General features: G+C 43.0%; 1 long non-coding RNA gene across 1 annotated transcript; it reads right to left on the reverse strand.

Annotated features, from left to right (window-relative positions):
* Positions 1 to 14383: 14383 nt before the first annotated feature.
* LOC106148640 lies at positions 14384 to 19326 on the reverse strand. Its single transcript, XR_001234285.1, has 3 exons — positions 19276 to 19326; positions 17071 to 17315; positions 14384 to 14594 (listed from the first exon to the last, which is right to left on the reverse strand). It is a non-coding gene; the product is annotated as an uncharacterized LOC106148640 (long non-coding RNA).
* Between the last annotated feature and the right edge of the window lie 7217 nt (positions 19327 to 26543).

Below are 26543 nucleotides of genomic sequence, written 5' to 3' on the forward strand. Positions count from 1 at the left end.
CCCTGGCATGGGCCCAGCAACGTGCCCTCAGCGGTGCTTCAGGTGACAGTGACACTCACTGCAGCTCGAGAACCGTGGGTGTAGGGAAGAGATGCCCAACATCTGTACTTGTAGCAGGTATCTGAGCAGAAACAAGGGGATGAGTTAGACAAAGGGAAGACAGGAGAGAAAAAGCAACATTCAAGGATTCCAGCCGCAGTGACTGTGCAGCGATCATGAGTATCAGCTAAAGCAGGTTACAAGAGCTGATGAGCTGAGCGCTGGGTGTGCTTTGGTGGAGATGCCCCGGGCCGTCCAGGAAGCAATGAGTGTGACATTCAGGGAGAACAACACCAGCATGCAAAAAAGGCAGGTCCAACCCGGCCCTCACTCACAGGAGAAGACCACTATCAGAGTACTGAGGCCGGACAGAGAAGTCCACCAGAGCTGGAAAGAGGAAAATACGAGCAAAAGGAAAACAAGCCAGCTTGGTCACTTTCCCACTGCTAGGACAAAACAGCGACTCCCACAACTTCAAGGAGCATTTGTCTTGGCTCATGGCTCCAGTCCTGCATCTGCCAGCTCCCAGGCAGCAATGGCACGGCGGGCGTGGTGGAGGAAAGCTGTTCAAACTCTGGAACCAGGAAGCAGAAAGAAAAGAGAAGAGGCAGGGACAAGAATCCACCCTTTCAGGTCTCCCCTGCTGACCACCTCCGACCACATCCCACCACCTAACAGCATATTCAGCGACCGAGCTCACTGGAGGATGAGCCCAGCAGAGTACAGTCGTGCCAGCCCCATGACCCGGTCACATTTTAATACGTGGGGTGGGGGCGTTTTAGACCTGCATTATGACAGACTCTCCCACAACCTGCTACTCTCACAGCGTAGCTAAGTAGACTGTGTCCCTTGCTCAGAGCATCTATTTCTGTAACTTGCCACAATCACCTCGAGAGACGTTGAGACAGCATTTTCTTAAGTCAACGTTCCTTTAAAGCTTCCAGCTGCCCTCACATCTCTTCCCTCTTCCCTCGGCCCAGGCTTCCTGCCTTCTGCTTGGGGGCACCGGAATATGTACCAAGACGGCTAAGGACTGATTACCTCACTACAGCAACTGGTCAGGAAGAATCACGAGACTTAGGTTGGCCCAATACGTTTCTTTCAGGACTGTGTTAGCAATGCTGAGGAAAACCATTTTTAAAGACTTTTTCAGAAGGAAACGTAGCCAGGCCCTTGCTCACAACTTCTTTTTTCCCCATGAGAAGGGGAGCAACACCTGCTGGCTGCCGCACAAACTAGTGAATGGCTGGATCTGCTGCTGAACCAGACTCCCCACGGCCAGACCCTGTGACTTCACAGGTTCCTTTGCTCCCCAGACTACCTGGGTACCAGCAGGGCAGACAGAAAGAAAACGGAATGAGGCTTTCTCCCGGGTGGGGCACCAACACTGAAAAGATGCCAAGTCTCCCCTAAGTCGACCTGTATACTAGTTACTATAAATACTCTGGCACAACTGTTTTTTTCTACTTTTTAATTTTTAACAGGCACATAGTTGAACATATCCATGGGGTGTAGTGTAATATTCCAACACATGTACACAATGTGTAATGATCAGATCAGGGTAACAGGCACATCCATCACCTCAACATTTATCATTTCTTTATGCTGGGAATATTCAACATGCTCTTTGTTATCTATTTTGAAATATGCAACTGATCGTCAACCATAGTTACTCATCTGTGCTACAGGACGTCAGACGTTCATCCTCCTATTGGAAAGCTCCCTCAGCTGTTACCCATGCTCCACCCTCCGGCCCACGCCCTCCCCAGCACCTCTCCACTCTCTGTTTCTAGGGTGCCACATTTTTAGCTTCCACAGGTAAGTGAGAACATGCAATATCTGTCTGTGTTCAGCTTACTTCATTTACTATGATGCCTAGGCCCAATGCATGTCTTTGCACAACTTCTTGAACTTATGATTCTGAAATCTTTGCAGGAGAATAAACACCAACAATTAGAAGGAAGAATAATGAATATTTTGCTCTGCTCAAATATAAAATATCAAAACAATGTGGTTCTGGCAAAAAAATCAGGGAAGGACAACAGGAATTTGGATTATCCAAGTTGTACGTAGAGGATATTTTGTGATACACAGGACTTCAGTAAACAATGAAAGTGTCATCTCCTATAAGTGGGGAAGAAGAAGATAATTCACTGACAATGGGGAAAGAAGTGATTAACTACATGGAGAAAAATTAAGTCAGCTTCATGTATAATGACATATGCCCAAAATATTTCCAGATAAGATTAAAAATTTTATTGGGAAAAATTCATGAAAATATTGAAAAAACATAGATAAATACTTGTAACCTTCAAGCTTTTGCTAAAAGTAACATCAAAAACATAAACCTTGAAAGAGAAGGTAACTAGATTTTTTACTATTAAAAACATTAAAAGTATAGTAAATATTAAAATACAAAATAATCTGAGAAAAATATTAATAAAATATGACAGAAAAAGGATTAGCATAGTTGTTAGAATGCCTTAAAGCTCTAATAAGACAATTAAAAAGGACAAAGACCCAAGTTAAAAGTAGGTCAAGAAAAGGACAGACAATTCAGAAACAAACACATAAACAGGCTGCAAAAATTATGCAACAAGCTTGGCTTCTCTGGCAACCTAAATATGCAAATCAAAACAACGAGAGTCTACTTCCTGCTCATCAACTTCTAAAGACTCACACTGCTGATCACTGGTGCTGGGCACAACTGGGGCCTGCAGTGTTTGCCCTTAGCACACCCTACAGGTCTTCCTGTAGGCTACTGAACCATTTTGTGAATGAATCATTTGTCCATTTACAAAATCCTTACTGAACCCCATGGTGAGCCAGAAATGAAAGAGGTGCCTAACATTTTGTTATCTCATCTAGTAGGCTGGGTCATCACAGCATAAATTCTTTCTTTAGTCTGTGGCAAAATGTAATCTCAGAACATTTGACTTGCTCACCAGAAACACACATGGCAACTTCTAGATTACAGAAAATCATCATTTTATACCCTCACTTTACTACAAAATGCCCTTGTAGACACTAACTTCATGGCAAAGGATGTTTCACAATAATTTGAGAATTGGAAGGTTCCCAAGTGGTCCTCTTGTCCAACCGTTCGCTTTACTGACCGTAAAGGCCTAAGAAAGACCTCAGAAAGTGCAAGCAGCGGGGTATACCTGAAGTTGCTGCAAGCTAGGTCAGATATTCTTCTACCCTCCCCAGCTCTTTCATTCTGGTAGCTACCAAAATGCTCTTCCTCCAAAACCAGAAGCACAGGATTGCACATCTTCAAGGCTTGCAAAGAGTGTGGCTTTTGGTGTCCATCTTTCCTTTAAGGCCACTGACTATTCTGAAAGCAGCAGCCAAGAGGCTGAGCAGAGCTGCCAACCACCACAAACAGAGGGAAGGACAAAGCTAGGGACTGTGGCTCATCACAGGTGAAGGACATGCGAACTGTGTACAAGCAACAGTAAGATGCCTGGAGAAATATGTCATCATCTTGAGTATGACATTCTTTTTCTAAAATTGCTCAAATTTAATACCCAGCACTCAGTTAAAACATATGTATATGAAAAAAGTGACCAAAAGCCAAGAGTAAAAAATTAAGTGGAAGATTTAGATAATGGGTTATCATACACAGACTTTGTGGTTAACAGAGTCAAAGAATTAACAGAAGATATGAAATATGTGTAAAAAAATACCTAAACACTATTAAAAGTTCAAGTAGAAATATTAGTATTAAAAATATGACAGTTAAAATCAATCACTAAATGGGTAGGTTTATAAGGACATTACACACAGCAAAGAATTGGGGAACTAGAATTGATGTCAGCAAAAAGATCCACAGAAACAAAAGGATGGTATCTTAGTCACTTTTCTTGTTGCTGAGATAAAATACTCACTACCCACAAGTTAAGGGAGGAAAGGTTTATTTAGCTCAAAGTTTGTTTTGGTCCATACTTCAGTCCACAATTGGCTGGTTCCAAGGCAGAGTGGCTTCACAGAGGGGCATTACAGAGAAGAAACAGTTCATGGCAGGTAGAAGACAGCAAAAGCAAGTAAGCAAGAGACTTTAGTAGCTTTTTTCTGCCGCTTTTATATTATATCTAGGCTACTGGGATTAGGGTGATGCCGAATCAATCAATGGGATGATTTAGTAATCACACACCCGTAATCCTAGCATCCTTAATCCTAGCATTGCAGCAAGAAACAATCACACACTCTAGATTCAGCCACCTCTGAAAAAGCACCACCTATGACAGCATGAAGCCTTGGGGAGATATCTAAACACAAGCCATGACGGATGGGAAATATAAGAAGAAAGGTAAGGGACATTTGGGACATAGAAAAAAAGATGTCATACACATGTAATTTCACTCCTTGGTGAATTACAGTCAGAGGGGCAGAAATAATATTTGAAGAGAAAAAAATAGCAAGGCATGTTCTAATACTGAAGCAAGCCATAAAATTGGGAAGCACTATGAACTCTAAGATGAAAGAATATGAAGGAAACAGTACCTAAGTGCATTATGGAAAACCACTGAAAGCAAAACACAAGCAAAGATGCTCGAGGGAAAAGAGAAAAGAAAGAAAGAAAGGGAAAAATATGTATATATGTATACACAGGATAGCTAAGATAGTTGTACTATTGATTTTTATTGCTTTATTGACAGGAACAGTTAATGTTTAATTGTTTGAGCAATCTCACATGTCTATATTTGTTTATCTGAGCAATCAATTTGAAGATGTCAATGTGTAATACAACAACCATTATTAATTTCCTATCACCTTATCTGAAATTCTGTATTGCTTGTATTGTTTTTGTGTTATTTTGTAAATGTAAGTGTGTTCATTAATATATCTTCATTCTTTTATCTTTAAAAAAAAAAAAAAAGCCAAGGACTTTCCACGTGCCAAAGGCTAACACTAGACTTATGTCTACCACCAAGCACTAACGTCAAAATGGATCAAACAACTAAATATTAAAACAAAAACATTAAATCTACTGGAAGAGAAAGAAGGTAGAATTCCTGAAAACCTAGGGGTAGGCAGAGAGTTCATGAACAAAAACCAAACTGCGTGGGAAATACTTCAAAGAATCAACAACTGGGATCTCATCTTATTGAAAAGATTTGCACATCAAAAGAAATCACCAACAGAGTGAAAAGAAAACCCAGGAATTGGGAAAAAATTTAGCTAACTGTCCCTCAGACAAGGGACTTCTATCTAGAATATATAAAGAATTTTAAAAAAATCAAGCCCCCCCAAATTCAAAGACCCACTCCAAAAATGGGCATCTGAGATGAATACACACTTCTCAGATGAAGAAATACAAATGGCAAATAAATATATGAAAAAATGTTCAACATCATTAGTCATTCAAGAAATGCAAATTAAAATAACACTGAGTTTCCATCTCACCCTAGAAAGAATGGCTAGCATCAAGAAATCAACTAACAACAAATGCTGGTGAGGCTGTGGGGAGAAAGGAACCCTTCTCCACTGTTGGGAACATAGCCTGGTGCAATCACTGTGGAAATCAGCATGAAGATTCCTCAAAAAACTAGGATTAGAAGTCCCATTCGACTCTGCTATTCCCCTCCTGAGTATTTTTCCAGAAGAACTGAAAACACTATGCCACAGCAATGTATGTGCATCCATGCTTATAGTGGCACAATTTGTCATAGCTAAATCCTGGAAAAACCCAAATGCCCATCAGCTGAGGATTAGATAAAAAAGATGTGGCATTTTTACACAATGGAGTATTACTCAGCTATAAAGAAAGAGGTGGTATTTTTATACAACAGGGTATTACTCAGCTATAAAGGAAAATAAACTCAAGGCTTTTATAGGTAAATGGATGCAACTAGAGACCATACTCACAACCGAAATAAATCAGACTCACATGACATCATATTGTTTCCTTAGCATAAGAAACTGAAAGAGTAAACAAGGTCCCAAAAGTACAATAGATATTGTGAAAGGGAAAGAAACTGCTCAAAAAGAAATAACAAATGGGATGAGGGAAAGGAGAAAAGAAAGAAACAAGGAAGTGAAAAAAAATATATGTATGTACACAAGATAGGTAAAATAATTGTACTACTAATTTCTGTTGGTTTATTGAAAGGAACAGTTAATGCTTAGTTTTTTCTTAATTTTTTGACCAATTTTGCACACTTATATCTGGTAATCTGAACAACTACTTTGAAGATAACAATATGCAACATAACAACCATTGTTATTTCCTATCATCTTGTTTTCAAATTCTGTATAATTTTTAATTTTTTTAAAATTTTTATTTTCTTTTAAAATAAAAAAAATAGCCAAGGACAAAGACATGTTATTTTAAAGGAGCAATACAGTAGAACCTTGTTTCACAAGCTTAATTCTTTCCATGATTCTGTTCACAGAAACTAGAATTGTGGAATGAATTCTGCAACCAAAAACTTCATAAACTGAGGTACAGTGTAGCAAGACTGACTGCTGACTTTTTAACAAAAATAATGGGAGGCAGGACACAATGAAATGTCATCTTGAAAGTGCCAAAATAAAATAAAGGTTGACCTGGAATTCTACATTTATTGAAAATATACTTAAAAGATTATAAAATTTAAAATTTCAGACAAACAAAAACTGAGTTTGTCACTAGGAGATTATCCCTAAAGAGAATACTAAAGAGAGATCTTTCCTTTGACAGCAAGTGATCTCAGCTAGAGGTTCACAGATGAGAAAATTGTGAAGGTCCCTGGGAAAAGGTTAATTTGTGAGTAAACTTAAATGAATACTGAATGTAGAAAACAATAGTAATATCTTCTAAAACTTAGAAATACATAGAATTAAAATGCATGACAAGGAGAACATAAAACCAGGAGGAGAATAATTTGAATTTAAGTTTTCTAAGGTCCTTCTATTATCTAGGAGTAGGATAGAGATGTTAACATTTTGCTAATAATAGTAACTTTGTAATTTCTATTAATTACAAAGAGAATATCAACAGTATTGTTAAGCCAATAGAAGGGGGAAATAAAATATTTAAACTAATGAAACCAAGATAAGGAAAAATACAGAATCTAGAATAAGTGCAGAAAATAAAAAAAAAAAAAAACAAATAGTAGCTTAATACCATTAAATACAAATACGTATACAATACTGGAAACAAATATTCCCTGGATGGGATTAACAGCAAGATAGAGATGACAGAGGAAAAAGACCATGAACACAAAGCAGAACAACAGAAATTGCTCATTCTGAAGAAGGCAGGAAATGAGATAAAAAAATAGAGACCTGGGCATCTGTGGACAATATCAAAAGGGCTAGCATACTGGTCACTGGAGTCCCTGAGGGTAAGAGGAAAAGACTGAACATTTCCAAATGTCCTGAAAGGTGTATGCTTACCAGTTTAGGAAGTCAGCAAATCACCAGCAAAAGAAATACAAGCAAAACCACATCCAAGCACATTATAATTGACATCTAAAAGCCAAAGATACAGCAGCCAGAGAAAAACTATACATTACTTTCAAATGACCACTAAACACTCACGAGGGACTGCAGAGCCAGAAAACAGAGGATGAACACCTTTAAACTCCTGGACAAAGGAAAACCAATACAATTCATTGTCCACAGATCAATAGTACAAGAAATGCTAAAATAATCACTTCAGGTTTCAGGAAACGATACCAGAAAGAAATATGAGTGCTGAGGAGTAAAGAAGGAATATCAGAAGTGGTAAATAAGGAAGGCTCTTCTATCTGAGTTAATATAAAAGAATAAATGTAGAAGATAAAACAACACTATTTCTAAAAGATAACAGAGACTATCTTCCTGACTATGGGGTAGGGAAAGATTTCTTGGACTATATTAAACTGGTGTTCATCAAAAGGTATATTTTTTAGTGTCAAAACTGGGACACTTTTGAGTATGAAAGGGAGCACAATTAATTATTATTCTGGAAAATGAGTTATAAACTGGGACAGTTAGAAGCAAACTGAAAATATGGTGACACTGCCTATTCCTTAATCAGTGCCCAACAGGAATGTGGCACATGCACAGCAAAGTAAATGTGCAAGAAGGTTCAAGCGGCATTGCTCTTAACCACCCCCAATGGAGACACTCGCAATGCCTACTAACACTAGTACAAACAAGTGGCGCAATAATCATCCAGTGGAGTACAATACAGGGATGAAAATATTAAATACTGCAACACAATATGAATTAAGCCCTAACATGTAACATTAAGCAGAAAAAGCTAGACATAAAATAATACAGGCTATATGAGTTCACTTACACAAGGTTCAGAAAGCACGTAACACTACTTTTTGACAATCTAAAGCACTAAGAAAGGTAATAACCACAGGGAGGAGCACAAGAAGGTTGAGGCGCTTATCCCAATGATAAGAAAATGAACCACCTAATTTAAAACTGGGAAAAACAACGTCACCAAAGACAGTATGTAGATGGCAGACATGCTTAGCTCCATTTTCTGACTCAAGTGACAATCATGGACCTGTCCACTTAGTGATAGCTCATCAAGTGATATATTTAAGATTTCCTACTTTATGTTTGAATATTATTCTTCAGTTAAAAGGTTTATATAAAGGAAAACTAGACTTAAATACAGTAACCAAGCTATAAAACTCCTGGAAGATAACAAGGAGAATCTAGATGGTGTTGGATGTAGGGATAACTTAGATACAACATCAAAGACATGATCCCTGGAGAATTCATTAATAAGCTGACCTAAAATTAAAAACATCTGCTCTATAAGAGCTACTGTCAAAGGAATGAGAAGACATGTCACAGACTGAGAGAAAATATTTGCGAAATACATACTGATAGACTGTTATCTACAATATACAAAAACATCTTAGGGCCCAATGATAAGAAAATGAACCACCTAATTTAAAACTGGGAAAAACAACGTCACCAAAGACAGTATGTAGATGGCAGACATGCTTAGGAAAATATGCTCAAACTCATGTGTTCAGGGAAATGCAAACTCAAATAAGAGGAGGACACTGCTGCACATCTACTGGAATGGCAGAAGTCTGGAGCACAGCAACAGCAAGTACTGGCAAGGATGTACAGCAAGAAGTCTCACCACTCATGGGACTGCAAAATGGTACAGCCACTTTGGAAGGTAGTCTAGCAGTTTCTTACAAAATGAGACATATTCTTAGCACATGACCCAGCAACTGCACTCTCCAATGTTTATCCAAGTGAGCTGAAAATACAATTTGGCACATAGATGATTATAATGGCTTTAATTCATAACTGCAAAAACTTGGAAGCAACCAAGACATTCTTCAAGAGGCAAGTGGATAAACTGTGGTACACCCAGACAATAGAACATTATTCAGTGTCAAGAAGAAATGAGCTATGAAGCCATAAAAAGACATAGAAACACCTTAAATGCATATTACTAAATGAGAGAAGCACTGTAAAAAAAAAAGTTGTATGTATAGATTCCAACTGTATAACAATCTGGGAGAGACAGTAAAAAGATCAGTGGTTACCAGGGACTGGGGAAGGGAAGAAATGCAGAGGGGGAACACAGATGACTTTTGGGGCAGTAAACTGTTTATTGCATGTGATACACTAACACTGAATACACGTTATTATACATTTGTCAAAACTCGTGAACGTGCCTCACCAAGAGCCACTGTGCTCTGCGGACTTTGGGTGATAATGGGTCAGTGCACATTCATCAGCTGTGACCAATGTACCTACCACTCCAGAGGGGATGTTGGTAACAGGGAAAACTGCATGTGGGGAGGGACAGGATCTCTGAGAACTCTACACTTTCTTCACAGTTCTGCTGTAAATCTAAGACTGCTCTAAAATAGACCACTAACAAAGAAGCCACTCAGTGCTCACTTACCTAATTTAAAGGCACGCAAACATTTGTATTCTCATCAATAATACTGTATATCCACACTTTTTTTATTAAAAAGTATTTCAGTTACATGGAATTTAATGAGATCCTACTCCAGGGAAACGTTCCTGTGCTGTGGACCCGGGTTGGCTGGCTCTGGACCACAACCCTGCTGGCACAGGAATCCCCAGGGAGGGCGCCCAAAGGTCAGCGTAGGGTTCAAGGCCTCAGCCTCAGGATGCTTCCTTTTGTTTGGCATTATATGATTCACCAACAAGGAGTCCCAGCAGCCTCAGCCAGGAAGCCTTCTGAAGAGCTCGGTCCTACAAGCTACATCTGGCTGCTACCTGGGGCCACCGGGCAGAGCTCCAGATTCCCAACTTCCCTGAGTCAGCTGAACATTGCACCACCGGGACTCCGACTTCACTGTCAGGGAGGATGATTCACACCCTAACAGCCTTTCCCAGAACGCCAGCTGCTACTATATCTACTGCACCTACTGCCAGCTCTGCCTCCTGAACACAAACAGAGGGTCCTAGAGCAGCAGCTCCCAACCTTTCTGGCAGCAGGGATGTTTTGTGGAAGGTAATTTTCCACAGAGCAGGTGGGAGTGTGTATGGGACTGTAGTTTCAGGATGATTCAGAGGAGCACACAACACAGATTCCTGGAATGCGCCATTCACAGTAGGGTTCATGCTTCTGTGAGAATCTAACTGCTGAATTGACAGGAAGTAGATCTCAGGCAGGAATGTGTATTTCCCTGAAAATATGCGAAGTTTCACTTGCTCATCCGCTGCTCATCTCCTGCTATGCAGCCCACATCTGGCACTAACAGGCCACATCTGGCACTAGTCTACATCCCAGGGCTTGGAGATCCCTGCTTTATAGTGTCCCACAGCATCCAGACAGGGAAGGTCTCCCCCAGGATGGGATATGAATGCCCTTCTGAGTGCTCTAATATCTGACTGCCCACCAGGAACAATTCACCATGAATTATGAGCTTAGGCTCCTGAGTTCCATGGGTCCTGTGGGGCAGAGCCAAGCAGCTCATCCTGGCTGACCCTTCCTGGGAAGGTGCATCTTGCAGGTTGAAAGAGAAGGGGAAAAGGCTGGGCCCACAGGTACACGTTTGCACATGAGCCCTCTCACGTGACTGGTCCTTTGGGAGAGGGACATGTCGCCCGAATCTCAGGGCCTGCTTCTGTCTATGGGAGCCTGGTACAGAGGGTCAGAACTGTGGCTCTGGAGCCAGACTGCCCAGGACTGCTTATGGCTCCCCCTTCTACTGCCATGGGACTGTGGTTCATTAGTTATCTGACCTCCTTTAGGTTTAGTTTCCTCATCTTTGTGTTGAAAGCCATAGCACCTAGGTTGTTGTATTAAATGGAGTAATCTGTAGAGTCCCCATCAGACTCCAGTTCCCCTGGAGTCTGACAACCTCAGATCACCCCATAGATGAGTCCATGTCCAGGTAGTCTAGTGAGAGGGGAAGAGCTGGGGGTGTGTAACAGAAGCAAAACTTACAGTGGGTCAGGTTGACAATGACATGGACTTCTAAACCTGATGGTGGCAAGGCTGAGAATGTCTTCCACAAGGTTTTAGATCTTAATCCCCGGAAACTGGGCTGTGAATGTCTCCCAAGATTCCCTCCCTTCGTGTAGTCAGAATTATTCTTGTAAGAGAGAGGAAGAGAGGAGACTGGACAATGGCAGAGGAAAAGGCAGCAGAGGCTGGGGTGACATGGCCACAAGGTAAAGGATGCTGGCAGCCACCAGAAGCTGGAAAACTTCTCCCCAGAGCCTTACAAAGGGACTAACTCTGCCAGCTTCTGGATTTTACCCAGTGAGACTCACCTTAAACTTCTGGACAACAGAAACTGTAAGGAAATTAAGCTCTGTTGTTGTAAGCCACTTAAAATGTAAATTTTCACAGCTGCAGCTAGCATCTAACACACTGGACTAGAAGGCCAACAACCGACTCGAGAAGAGCAGACTCTAGGGTGAAGGATGCTGGTAAGACCATCTCAGAGCCACAGCCTCACCAAACAGGGCTCCAGGATGGGAACTAAATCAGAGCACAGCAGGCAGTTGAGGTGGAGGCGTTGTGAGCCAGCATGGAGGTAGAGCCTGGGGCTTGCCAAGCTGCTTTAACTTTAACACCTAGCTCACAGCTGCAGACCACCGCAGGTGGCCCTGAGGCCACCCTCCAAGCCCCACATCAGGGACCCCCTCCAAGTGTACTCCATGGCTGGGGCTGGGAGGGAACAAGTGCTTAGAAACTTCTAGCAATTCTGCTGCCATGACATTGTTGGAAATGTAATTTAACTGCTGTTAAATCTTCTCCTAATATACCACGGCTTACATTTTGTATGCCTGTTTTAAGAAGTCATTTATCCTAGTAAGTCGTTTTCATCATACTTATGAGTATTGATCTGCATTAAGTTGGAAATTTAATACTCACAGGCATAATGCTAGCCTCTTTAGCACAGGACTCCCAGCAGTCACCGAGCAGGCATGTGCAGGTGGACATAGATGAGCTGGCAGTGGTGGCACAGTATGCACACCCAAGACAGGAAGGGCAGGAGACAGCAAGGGCAGCACAACCCAGGACCCCCTGAGGGCCTCTGTGTCCTCGTGAACACCTGGATACCCACACTCACTCAGCCTGGGGACTGACCCCATCCACCCAGTGATAAGCAGCAGCACGAGGGCAGCTCTCACATGCATGCCTTTCTCGGGACACCATCCCTGCTCAATGAGCACACTTCAGCTGCATGTGCTTCCTCAGTACACACCCACTCAGCAGGACAGGATAAAGCTGGCCCCAGGGGGGAGGCATTTCTGCCCATAATCTGGAAAGGAAAATGCTGCAGAGGAAAGGCAATGGCCCTCCACACTGTGGCACCAATGTTGCTGGCACACAGTGCAGCCCAAGTGCGTTCTGCTTCCTCGTTCCTGCCCACGCCTCTCTCTGGATGGCTTTAGGAGACTGAGGCATCACACTCACTGCACAGAAACCCAAAGTTGGCTCAGAGGGGCAAGGAAGTGGTTCAGGGCAACAAGGCAAGGGCAGGCCTTGGAAGAAAGCCCTGGGTTCAAATTCTACCCTTCATCAACCTGCTGGGTAAGCTGGGCATTCTGTAACCTGGCCGGCCCTGAGTTCACAGACCTATAAATATGGAGATGCACATCTGCAACATGGGGTCTGCAGAGTGTGAAGAAATGCAGTGTCTGCAAAACACTTGACACCTGTTCCTGGCCCATGGGGCGCAGCTAAGGAACGGAGGATGCAGGGCCTTCTGGTCTGAAGGCAGCACTCTCTCTGCAGGAGCCCTTACAGACAGCAGGTCTAAGAGAACAAAGCTTCCGCAACATCACAAAGGCAAAAATGTAGTATAAAACGAAAGGCGCTAACTTGAGAACAGCACCTCTTTTTCAAGGCACATTCCATATTTTGTAATGTAACAAGAAATCCTGTTTACAACATAAATCATCAAAGAATTGGGAATTTGGAATTAAGTAAGCTTGTTTTTTAGGTGGTATCTCCAATGAATCTGAATTCCTTCTCAGTTTTATTACATATGCACACTTATGATCATTCCACATAATCACCAGTATTTCGTGAAATGTGACATAAGAATTTAATCACAGGTAGAACAAGAGTTTAAGAAAGCAAAGCTGTTTCACGAGGTGCTGTATATTCATTTTATTTCCGAAGCTGATAGAAATTAAAGTACTAAGCCAGCTACTGGCTACTGTAACAGTAACAGTAACATGAGCCTCAGTGCTCCCTCGCTGCCTATCATCCTGGACGGATGAAGCTGCAACACTTTTTGTAGTTACCAACTTAAACTAGTGTTTATTAGAAAAACAGAATGAGTGAGGAAGTTGGTTTTATAATATGTTTCAGTATTGGCATTAATAATATGCAAAATTGTCCACTCAAAAATTTGGAAATTTATCCCCCTTTAAAAATAATACCATGGAGTCTCAATGTGGTCGCAAGTAAAATTCCTCAGAGATACCTGGCTCTGTGTCACCTGTGTCATGGGATACAGGAGCTGAAGAACTACAATGGGTAGTCCCAAGCAGGGCCACCATTCAGGGCTGAGATTTGTCAGGACAATCAGGACGACTTCCCCTCTGCCTTTAGCCAGAGGTCAGGTTCCTAACAGCCCGAGCACAGCGTGGATGTGCAAGGCTGTGGCCCAAGAGTACTGGGCCCATCGCAGGGTGGAGGTAAATCTGAGCCTGAACTCAGCCAAGCATGCTTACAATTAGGAAACCATCAGAAGCCATGAAGACCTAGTGATGGTCCCAGGACACGGCTGCTGTGAGAGGGAAGCTGTGACAGAAAAAACGGGAGCATCTGGTGCGCTCAGCAGTCTCAGGTGCATCCACAGCCAGCCTCGGCCACAGCAGGAGGGTCACTAGGCCAGCCTTGATCAGTCTGGATAGTCCACACGCTGGGGAGACTATTCAAAACACAGAGCACTGTGGGGCAGATTTCCACTGTGATTAAGATGGTCATTCCTTACAAGCTGGTGGCTAATGGAGCAAGTCCTGCCTATGTGGAAATGTGCCCTGGGAAGTCTGCGGTTCCTATGCGTGGTGAGTAAAGAGGCAGGAGAGAGTGCGATGGGCAGCGGGGGTGGGAGGCAACGAGGCACTGGTAAGACTCTCTGATCTTCCATTTCCTGTGAAATGGGTGAAACAGGACAAAGAGAAACAGCAGGTTAAATATAAGATGCAAGGAACACTAGACCGAACACAGGACACAGCTCTCAAATATATAGCTACTTAAAAGTAAGCCTCCATTTGGGGTATGAAGCACAGAATACTACTTTCCAAGTCAAGAGGAACAAATATAGCAGTAAAATCCCCACCAAACACGCACATAAAATTTTGCAGTTTGCTGTCACCACCATGAAAAGCTGCCACCTGCTGGAGTTTGGATTGGTTTGTCTCCCAAAAGCTCGCACCCAGGAAGCTTGGTCCCTGGGGGTGGGGGGCTGTCTAGCAGGGGGTAATGAGGTCACAGGGAGGGGCAGTTGGGAGAGAGTGGGTTGTTATAAAGGGTGAGCCTGACCCTTACTCTGCCCTGACACCACCTGCCCTCGCCTGACATACCCAACAGGGCCTCATCAGAGGCCACAGGACGGAGTCACTGCAGTTGGGCTCTCAGCCTCCAAAGCCGAGAGCTGAACAAACATCTTTTTAAAGTTCCCAACCTTAGCCCGTTTTGTCACAGTAACAGAAAACAGACTAACATGCCTTCTGAAGAGTGTTACATGAGAACATAAAATAATAAACACAAACACACAACCCAGGAAAGGACTTCCTATGTGTAACAATGTAACTCTTTGCATTCTGGCAAACACCAGTCCCAGCTGATGAGGCGTTTCCTATGAATCCTTCACTAAAGGCCATCGGTGCACTAACATATTAATATATATCTCATCTTACAAAAACTAATTTTATAAAAGGAGTGATGATTTATAACAAGATAAAAATGTTCACATATTTAACTCTCAGTACAAGTTTCTGCAGGCTTCTTCTGTTTTCTACTGTATCATCCTTGTGGGTGTCTCCCAAAGGCTCCCACCCTGGAAGCTTGGTCCCCCAGTTGGGGGGGAGGTGCTGTCTAGCAGGGGGAAACGAGGTCATGGGGACAGTTAGGACAGAGCGGGTTGTTATAAAGGGTGAGCCTGACCCTAACTCTACCCTGACACGACCTGCCCTCACCTGACGTACCCAGAGAATTGGGGTCATACCCAATGGCATTAGACCTTCAAGCAGTACAAGAAGCCTTGAATGACAAGGGACATGGTGGCAACCACTGCCCTGGAGCTCATTCATCAATGTTGGGAGGTCAGTGAGCAGGACTCCTGTGTCAGGGGTGGTTAAGTGTTACGCTAGAGGAGGTGGCATCCCTGTGGGTGCAGAGGATAAAACTAACTCCCCAAGATGCCTGTAATCACCATATACTGCAATCATACACCAGTAGAAAAAAACCAAACCCAAATGTGGGCCAAGCCCACACTACACAGGCAATTCACCATGACAGCCATGCTATGTTAAGCCTGGGTCTTCTGATTTAAGATCAATGTATATGTGTATGTAAGGAAGATTTGTATCCAATATTTTACTAATGTATTCTTTTTTTTTTTTTTTTTTTACGGTACCAGGAATCAAACTCACAACCTTGCACTTGCCAGGCAGGCACTGTGCTGCTGAGCTAAATCCCCAGCCCACTAATGTATTCTTTATATCTTTATTTATATCTGGTATTTACTTTCAAATGCATCTGGGTATCTGAAGGGCTAAGAATTACTCATGTGAATCTTCACTGAGGTCACTATTGCTCAGCAGTGCCCAGCACACTGACTTACAGCAGGTGTGACCAGCGCTGAGTGGACAACTGAGGAAGGAGTGAGGGGGCAGAATGACCCAGGAAGCCCTCTCTTCACTGGATAGGTGCTTATGTAGGAGTCCCCTGTGTGCTGGGAGGAGGAAGAAACAAACAAGCATGATGATGACAGACTGTGACAAGTGCCATGAAGGCAATGAATCAGATAAAATAACAGGCAGTAATTAGAGGGAGAACACACCCTAGATGAGGAGGCTCTTGGAGGTCAGCAGCCCAGCAGAAGGATAGCAGGTGTGAAGTCCCCAAGGACAGAAAAGATTTGGCTTACTCTAAGGAACAGAAGGGAGACCAGTGTAATGTCATGTTTGACATGCCAAGAAGAACAGAGCACACAGATTGTCCCACAGAGACGACATCCAGATATGACTCGGCTCTAAGGAGTTCTACGAAGAAATGTCATGATGATAAATGATGACCACTGGAGTACTTCAGGCTATTTATCACACAAGGACTCCACTCATATCTCTGAATTTTATTTGTTACATAATTAATTCAGCTTAAAATATTCTGTTCAGCGGACAACAGTATAGATACTACATCCCACTTCACATCACTTGAGGTGTTCACACAGAAAGATAGTAGTTACTTATAAACTTGCCAGTCTCATGTGGTTGGATTTTCTTCCTTGTTGAAATATTTAAATGAACTTCAACATTTGAAGAAATGTCTTAGAGGCACTTTGCACTTGGGATAACAACTGTAACCTTCTAACAATTTCTCAGAGCTTGTCGAGGCTGACTTACTATGGGTGGGTTCCTGCAGGTTCACAGAGTGACCGGGAAGAGCTGTGCAGCAGTCAGGGCCATGAGGAGCTAAGCCGACTTCTCCGGAGTCACTGGCAGCACTGGGATGGAGTCATCAGACATTGCTTTTTTTGGTCCAGGTTTCGTACCCTGAAGAACACAGCCCCCGGCTGCGCAGGAGACAGCAGTCACAGCCTCTCCTCCAGCTGCTGGTAACCCTGCTGGTGTCTGGCCCCAGTGGGCAACTCAAAGTCAAAGTGAGAATAAATTAAGTAATATGACCAAGGCCTTATTGTGCTTAGAAAGAGAAAATGGCTGGGAAATGGCTCTTGAAAAGAAAAAGAAAAGAAAGACTGTACATGCAAGTTTAAGTGAATGTATCAATCTGTCGATGTGAGTAATAAATTCAAGAGACGAACTCCACATTGTTGACAGCGGTTACCTCTGGGGCGGGGGCTGGGGAGGGAGGGATATGTATATTTTTTCCAAGGGAGCCATTATGGTTGCTTTTTATATGTTTTTATGTATTTCTAAACACTATTTTCCACCTATGATTTCTCAGTGAGAACTGTGCCTTTTCTAACTACTTGATGAAGATAACCAGTTAAGTCATTTTTATACTTAACTGGAACCTTTATGCCCCAGAAGAATGGAGGCGTCATCTGCACTTCCGTTTGCCCTGTACATGTAGCAAGGCCCACAGCACAGCTTGATGGTGTTGCTAAGGAGACCACCACTGTGCTCGCTGCGGTACCCGAGGACCCAGCACAGCTGTGGTGTGTCAGATATGCAGTAAATACCTGCAGAATGAATGAACGAGTGACCATCAGTCTTTTGAAGAGGCCAACAGGAAAGCAACAAGAAGTGCTGGGAAACCATGAGCATTGGGCTGGATCTGTGTTGGGACTCCAGCCTGTCAAGTGCTGGCTATGTGACCCTGAGCAAAACAACCAATCTTTTCGAGCCTCAGGACTTTTATCTGTACAATGAGCACAGTACTACCTTCCTACCTCATAGGGGTTTGGGGAGGATTAACTGAGATAAAATATATATGTATACTTAAATATCTGCACTCACTACATGATAGCTCCTCCTTCTACATACTTTAGTGTAAATACAGAAACACCAGACAGTTCTCTTTTCAACACAATGTGGTCATGAAAATAAAAGCTTATTTTTATACACTATTTTATCCACCTAGAATGCCCTTCACCCTGTCTTTCTGTGAAACCTAGACCCAACCTCAAGGTCAAGATAAAGGATCACCTTTATCTAAAAGCATCATCCCATTCCCACTCCTTGGCCCAAAGTTACTCTCCCTCAGGACACATACTCTCCTGCCTCTCTTCTAGCAAGCCTCACTCTATTGGGTCTACCATCAGCTCTACTTGTGATCACTTCTTTCTTAGGTGGCAGCTTCTTAAAGGACAAAGGTAACTTCTGGTTCAGGACTGCATCCCTCAAAAGCATTTCTCATAGAGCTCTCCAGCTAATAGATATTCAGTGAATTTTTTAAAAACCAAATAAATCAACTTAACCACATTTTCCCATATGGAAAACAACATAATAGACTATTCTAGGCCTTCTTAAGAAATTGATTTGAACTAAAATGTAGAGAGAATTTACAGGACAGAAGCAGAGACTCAAAACTATACAAGTGGTAAAATCACAATTTGAGATTCTATAAAATGTATGTACGTGTACATTTTATACAGTACATTGATCACAAGGGTGTTAACAAGGCACAAAGACTTATTTATAATCCAAAAGGAAAACAAATTTATGTCATCAATTAGTTCTACCCTTAAAATCAAAGGACAAAGCTTTCTTAAAAGTGGATGAACTGGATGAATCTGGATGAACTAGTTTCTTTAAATGGATGCCTCTTCCCACTCCATTTTAGAACGGACTATAGCAAGCATGGCCATTCAAAACCTCTACATATGTGTTATCAAAATACTATGCTGAGTGCTTTAAACATAGACAATCTATAAATAAATGAAACCCAATGTTCTCCTGCCTCTCTCATCTTTGCACCCCTCCTCCCTGGCACAGAAAACCCTTAGTTAACCGTCACAATGAGCTTCTCCTGAGACCTTTGGTTATCTTCACCGCCTTGTACTGGGCTGCTCCCTCTCCTCCCTGTGTTCTCTCTCAGCTGTATTTAGTCGCATCCCCAGGATGATAACAGAAGCGAGTACTCACTGTGGCGCACTGACTGGGAGACAGGCTCCATGCCAAGAACTTCAAAGATCACACGCTAACCACGGCCTGCAGGGTGGCAAGAGGAGACACAGGAAGGTGGCCCAAACCAGAGTGGGCCTGGGGGCAGTCAAGGATGGCTTCCCAAAAGACAGAGCTTTCAAAAGGAGGTTATAAAGGTCAGGTCAGATGATGAAGAAAGAGAAGGAATGGCATGTACGAAGGGCACCGAGCTGTGAAATAACAAGACATGTGCACAGCCCTGTCAGTCCTCTGACAACAGATCGGCCAACTATGGTCTGACACTCCCAGGAGAACAGCAGCTCAGAAAATCAGAAAACCCAGAGTCAACCGAGGTTGCCTGAGCATTTGAAGTCATTACCCAGTGTCCATAACCTATGAAACAGCAGGTACAAAAACTTTCTAGGAGCTTTCTCTACCTCTATGACTGCTGCGCAACTCCCCCTCCAGCCTCCACCCTCACCCTGCTCCCCTGACCTCACCTGTGCAGAAGCCAAGCCAACATCAATTTCAGGGAGAGCAGAGGCAGAGGGCAGGCCCCGGCTCTCGCCTTCAGCGTGAGCATCTGCCCTAGGGTCTCATCAGAAGCAGTCTGGCTCCATGTGTCTGAGGATGGGGCCAACAGTCCTGTTTCTAACAGGCTCCCAGGTGCCTGCAAGTAGCAAGGTGCTAACCCTGCCAGTCACCTGACTGCACTCACGTCCCTCCTCACTGCGCCCCAGGACCGACCTGCCTAGGCCCCAGTTTTCTCACCTATAGATCAAAAAGGGGCTGGGTGAGACTCAGGAGAAAATATGTAAGAACCACCTGGCACGGGGTGGGCATCACAAAGGGTGGCTGTCACTGGTGACAGTGAACACCTCTGAGACGTCCAGCCAGAGTGGCCCTGTGTCTCTCCTTTCACTTCATTCTACCTGTTCTTGACTTGACTGCTTCTGGCAGGACCCTGAGCCACCTGTTCATTACACCATTATTTACTAGCATTTCCTAAAGCCCTCTTCTCTGCCTTCGAAAGCATTCGTCTTTCCCACCCTAAAAAATGAACTCTCTGTGGTCTTCAGTCACAGTCAACCTGGAATTTGAAGCATACCTGTCTTTGACACCACCATGCCCAACTCCTTAAACCTCTATCATCTGGATTCTACTTCCGTCCACACAGGAAACCACACTCAGCCGTCCTCCACTGATACTGTGACTCGAGAACTGCCATTCTCCTTTACTTCTTGGTATTTGTGACTCATGGCCAGAGTGAGCTGGGAAGCGGCATGACGGGCAGGTCCCAGCTATTTAAATGCAGCTGTAGTGTGTACCCTTGCAGCATGGACTCCCTTCACCTAGTAGTTTGGTCAATGTCACCCATCATCTATCACCTTACAGACTCCATGAATAGGGTCACACCCTGGGGCTGACTTAATGCCTGAGCATGCGCAGGAGATGTCTGGCTTCCTCTAGGACACCCAAGCACTCCTAACTCTCACCTGGCTGTTAAGGGAAGACTGGCCAGGAGCTGGAGTGGCTTCCAGAGAAAGTTGGACCGGGCTCCCACCAGCTCTGACAAAGGCCTCAGAGACAAGAGATGCCTCTGGCTGGCTCCTCCTCCTGCCAGCGGAGTCCTGTGTTTAGAGTGTGAGGTCAAGTCTAACAACAAGAGCCAGGAAAACTCTCTATCTTCTGTGCACACATGTCCCCTAAGTACCTTGTCAAGCAGGAAGGCCAACTAGTAAGATGATTTGGAAGGCTCAGGGTCCCTCATCCAAACACCACCAGCACATCACCTGGTCAGAGAGGAGGTAGCCATTCCAGTGCAGGAGCACAAAGCAGAGGTGAGAGTGAAGGGCTCAGAGTTAATCCTCTGAGGAAACGAGACTCTGAAAGTACAAAAGCAGATGAAACTATTCAGTGGCCAGTGGCACTCGTATCCCCTTGCCAAACCACTTCCACCATTGCTAATGACCAATCACTCTTCCACTGGGCTTTCTGTTTTATAAACCTGGTAAATAAAGATAATTGCTAAGCTAATGCCACATGTAGACACACAGTGTTCTATAAGGAAATCTCTCCAAGGGACCTGCTCATTGGTTACATGTTTGGGAAAACATCTTACTCTAATCTCTAACTAAACAATTTCCCAACCAGCCTATAGACAACTCACTGGCTCACTAAAGACACTGGCCTCGCCTGAACACTTCCTCCTGACTGCTCATGAAAGTGATCTCTTTGTGATCACTTCACACAATGTCAATGGAAGTTGACTTAATCACTACCCTTGGGTAGGGCCCAAGTCAGCATGATGACTGATAAGGCTTGCTAGACACGCACAGAGATTAGGATCAGGAGTCCGTGAGTGATGCAGAAAAGGGCATGGCTTCAGAGCTGGTGGCATGCTCCAGCTTCAGCCACCAGAAGAGAAGCCGAAGGTGGACACTCCTGGCAGCCCCTTGCAGCTCAAGGAAGGAGCCACCCACTCAGAAATGAGGCGAACTTGCACTGGAACCCACTGCACCATGTTTTTCTGCTATTTTTAATAACAGCACTGAGCCTCCAAGAAGTGGGAAGCAATGAATGAATCACTCAAAGTGATCAACAAGCAAATCTCAATGCAGGGAAAGGCATCAGGTGTGCTTAAAGGATGCAGAATGAATCAAATCCATTGTCAACTTTCAAATGCTCAAGATGAGTACAAATATTCTGATGTTTGGAACAAGAATCTTAAAGATGACGTTGACTATTTTTTCAAAAGCTCAATTCAATACCGCATAATATTCACAATTTGTCACATAAAATTCTCCAGAGAAAAGAGATCCAAGAAATAGAAAACCCCATGCTTCATTGGAAGGCATGCTTTCCACGAACACGAAGGCTCACGAAGGCAGGAAGAAAAGCACAGTCAATTCTCATCGTTTGAGGCAGCTACCGTCTTCTATAAAGTCACAGACTCAGAAGGGAGAGTTTGGCTGGGGCCAGTGTCTGCAGCGAGCCAGCGCCTCGGATGTAAGTCAACAGGGAAGTTGTTTGGTTTGAGGTTAGATTAAGAAGTTTCCTGAAACACGATCAATGAACAGATGCCTTAAAGATTTTCTTATAGGACACTGTGTACTTACATGTGCAGTGAGCTTAGTGGCTACCCTTAAAGTTACCCTAAATACTGAATTCATAAATACCGAGTCATTGTCCTTAGGGAAAATACAGGATTATGTTCTCACAAGCCTCTGGTCACATTCTTTACAGCCAATCAATACACAGCATTGTTTTACATTTGTCTCTGTCTAAAGCCACTTCACTGAATGTATATTGGTGATTTATTAACATTGAACTCATAACTAACTGTGTAACTTAGCCCTGGACAAAGCTGGACTAACATCTGGGAACACAAGACAGCACTTGAACACAGCACTTCAGGGGGCATTAAACAGTGAGACCATCAATGAAAAATCACAGCAACATGACAAACACGGCACTGAGGGGACGGAGAGAAAAGCTCAGGCACTGAGAGTGAGGGCCAAGGACAGAAGCAGAATGTCTCCTGTTCCTCAGCTTGGAACATGCGAATCAGAGGACTAACTTCACACCGCCATGCGCACGTCCACAAGCAACCCCAAAAGTACCGAGAGGGCTGGTGTTGGGTCACAGACAAACTTCGGTGAGTAGGAAAATTCCCAAGTACAGAAAGGGCACAAAATGAAGCTCAAATGTATGCCCCTCCCATCTTCAGGGCAGTGCTGTACAAAGCAGAGTCCTCACAGGCCCCGGTGCCCTCTGAGGCCGCCACCCATGCTGGGCAGGCGCCGCTTTCCCCGAGGAGTGCAGGCTGCAGGGCGCTGAGCTCTCACAGGCTACTGTTCTCCTCCGCTCCAAGCACATGCGCCTGCTCCTTGGGAGAGACGAGGACAGAGACCACGCACAGCTGTGCCCCGGGTGCACACCTCAACTGAGGGCTACACAGACAACCTCAGAGAGCATGCAGCTCAGACGCAAGGCCATCTTCCTGCAGGTGATTTAAGATGCACGTCTCTTTACAAGCATTGTACATGTTCTAATTAAATTCTAGATTGCCCAAAGATACTGTCATACTTTCTTGGCATTATGAAGGATGACCCCAGATGTTGTGAGCCGGAGAACGAAGGCACTGGGGCAGGGTAACTAACTCATCAAATCATGAGGATTCTCAAGAGGAGAAATTCTGTAATTCTACAATTCTGGCGAGAGAAAACAGTTACATTTTATGGGTGGGAGTTTTGAGAAATTAAACTCAAACTTTCAAAATAAATTCAAAGGCACTAACAATGTTTTTAAAAACCACATGATTAGGACAATTAAAATACAATTAAAAATTGGAAGGAGTTCAGAAATTGTTATATTCAGAACATTGATGAATTAGTTATTCTGGTTGAATGAAAGCTTCATCTGAGCTTTCTGGCAGCAAACAGGAAAGGGAAACTTCTAGATACACAGTTTTCACCAATAGATAAAAGCTAAAGTGCCAGATCTGCTAATCAAGAAAGAATATATTTCCTGGATGTGAACAGCCAGCAGGCATTTGTTGTGCTAGCACACTGATTATTTATGATTGTCTTGGCCTCTTGATCTGCTGGTGTCTAGGACATTCTCTGTCACCTAGCAACCCCACAGCAGCACTGTGAGCTAGTGCTGGCATGGGCTAAGTGCTGCAGTGACAGGCAGAGGGCTGGAGACCCCCACACAAGACATCTTCCAAGAACAGCACCAGTCAGTCACTAACAGTATAAGAAAGGAATAAGATGACAAATATTTGCAAAGCCTAGAAGTCCAGTAACCTGCACAAGCAGCTAGGAGAGAAACGTACTTCAGGGTCAAAAGATGTCCCTGGGAACATAGGACAATAAGAATAGTTAAAAGTTTGATACAACATCATCTGTTACAATTCTGGAGCCAATTTTGGACCAAATGGCTAGCTGATCTACTGTTGCGTCTTCTTACTAAGAATAGTAATAATAATTATCCCTGTAAAAATGATGTTAAAGGGCTTGACTTCTTTCAAAAATAAATGTATGCTTGACCCTGAGAAACTGTAACAGCTACCCACCAGATATTGTAAGTCTAGACACGTTCTCCTTACTGAATGTACTTAAGTGCTAGTATTTCCTGGTGCTCAGCTTCGTTTCTCCCAAAATGACCACCATTTCCTCTCTTGCACTATGTTGAGAGGCCTGGCAAGTGCAAGGTCCTGAATTCGATTTCTGGTACTAAAAAAAAAAGTTACAGCAGGAAGCAAGCCATTTTCCTCCCCATTCCTGTTTTGTGCATCTGCAAACTCCTCAGGAGACTCTGTGAGGTCTGGTGTGACCCAGTCCCCGCCCTTCTCCCTGGACAACTGTGGACCACACACTACCTACATGCTCAGTTCCAAACACTCTGTGCCGCTTGGAGTTCTTCTACTATGAACTCATTTCTGCCCGCTGGACCTTTGTGCTTTTTCTTTTGTCTGGAATTTGCTTCCCTAAATTATTATTAAGAAAAGAGTGTTGAGAGCTGGGGATATAGCTCAGTAGCAAAAACACCTGCCTGGCAAGCGCAAGGTCCTGAGTTTGATTCCTGGTACCAAAAAAGAAAGAGTGTTGAGATCTCTGGGCATAAATGCAGATTCACCTGTTTCTTCTTTCAGTTCTACCTATTTTCCAGTTCATGTATTTTAAAGACCTATTATGGACCTTGAGGGCTTGTTTGGAGATTCTAGCAGGGGAGCGCAGTTACTCGTATACCCTTGACCGAGGAACGGTCCTCTACTGGGGGTGGTCATCCTCTTGGACCAAGTGCACACCTTTGGGAGGGACGCACAAGGAGCATTGAGGGAGGAAGGGGACACCTGTCCAGCCATCCAGATCAGCCGAATTAACCCTGGCGATCAATGGGGTTACAGATGTCGCAGCCAGGTTGCCCTCACATCCAAAAGACCTATTATGAATTGTATAATCTTTTAGTATTTTTATATCACCTTAACTCCCTGATCTCTTTTTAATTATGAAATGATTTTATCACTGACAATTTCTCAGTTCTGAAATATATTTTGTTTGATATTTGATATTATAATCACTTCAATTTTCTTTTGAGTAATATTAGCATGGTATATTTTTGCCTATACTTTTAAAATATTTGTGTTTCAATTTAAGATGGGTATCTTATTAAGATCATATAATTGTATCTTGCCTTTTCACTTAGACTATCTGATAACCTCTGCCTTTTAATTGAGGTGTTTAAACCATTTACATGTAATATAATTATTGATATGGTTGGATTTAAAACTATCGCATTTATTGCTTTTTATGTATCTCTTCTTAGTTTCCCTTTTCTTCTTTCTTTGCCTTCTTTGGGGCTAGTATTTTTTTTTAATTTGCTAATGTATTTTATCTTCTATATTAGTCTATTATACATATCTATTTGTAATGGCTGGTTTAACTTATCACAGTCTATGCTCACTATCATCCAATTCACTGCTCTTACCCTGTTATTTGGGAAAATGTCTGGGACCTAGGAAGTTTTTGTTAAGTTACTACTGAACGAATTAAACAACAGAGTTAAGCAAACTAATTAAACACAATGCTCAAGAGAAGGAGCATTCTGGTTAACTGGATTTCTAGTCACAGGAAGATTATGCAGAAGATCATATGCTTCAACCCTCCTTTGGTTTGCAATTTTTTCTAAACTGCAAGTTGGCCCTTTATACTTCCAAGTTTAATCCAGTGGAAATAACTTTACCATACACCTTGTTATCCCCATTCTGAACATCAATGTTATTGATGTCTAAATACAGGAATGGAAGTGAAAGTGTAGAATGGAATGAATCTGCACAGAACTCAGTATATACTGTAGAATTTTTAAAAATAAAATCTCAGTGTGGTAGGGTTTCTCTGTATCTGCCTTTACCCTTAACTCATGAAAGAGAACATTCTTCCAGTTACTGAAGACAGCTAAGTTTGATTCCAAGTAAAGGAGAATATTTACTGTATAATGGAATAGAATAAGAGGAAAGAACTATTTTGGTGTCAGACTCAAAGAAACCACTATAGAGTTTTAAAAATAAAATTGAATCAGATAAGAATAAGGATGCACTAGTAAGAGCTGAATGAATAATGAACTTGCCCACACATGTAGACATAGGTCCCACAGCGCTGCACTTCTTTTGTGGCACATAAAAGATGACCTGTCTTTGCCTTTATGTGTTATTTCCAGTTTATCATCCTCCAGGGCAAAGAGTACTCTGAAGATATGCAAAT

This window comes from Chinchilla lanigera, unplaced genomic scaffold (genome assembly GCF_000276665.1).
Source record: "Chinchilla lanigera isolate Chin_1 unplaced genomic scaffold, ChiLan1.0 scaffold00024, whole genome shotgun sequence".
NCBI lineage: Eukaryota > Metazoa > Chordata > Mammalia > Rodentia > Chinchillidae > Chinchilla > Chinchilla lanigera.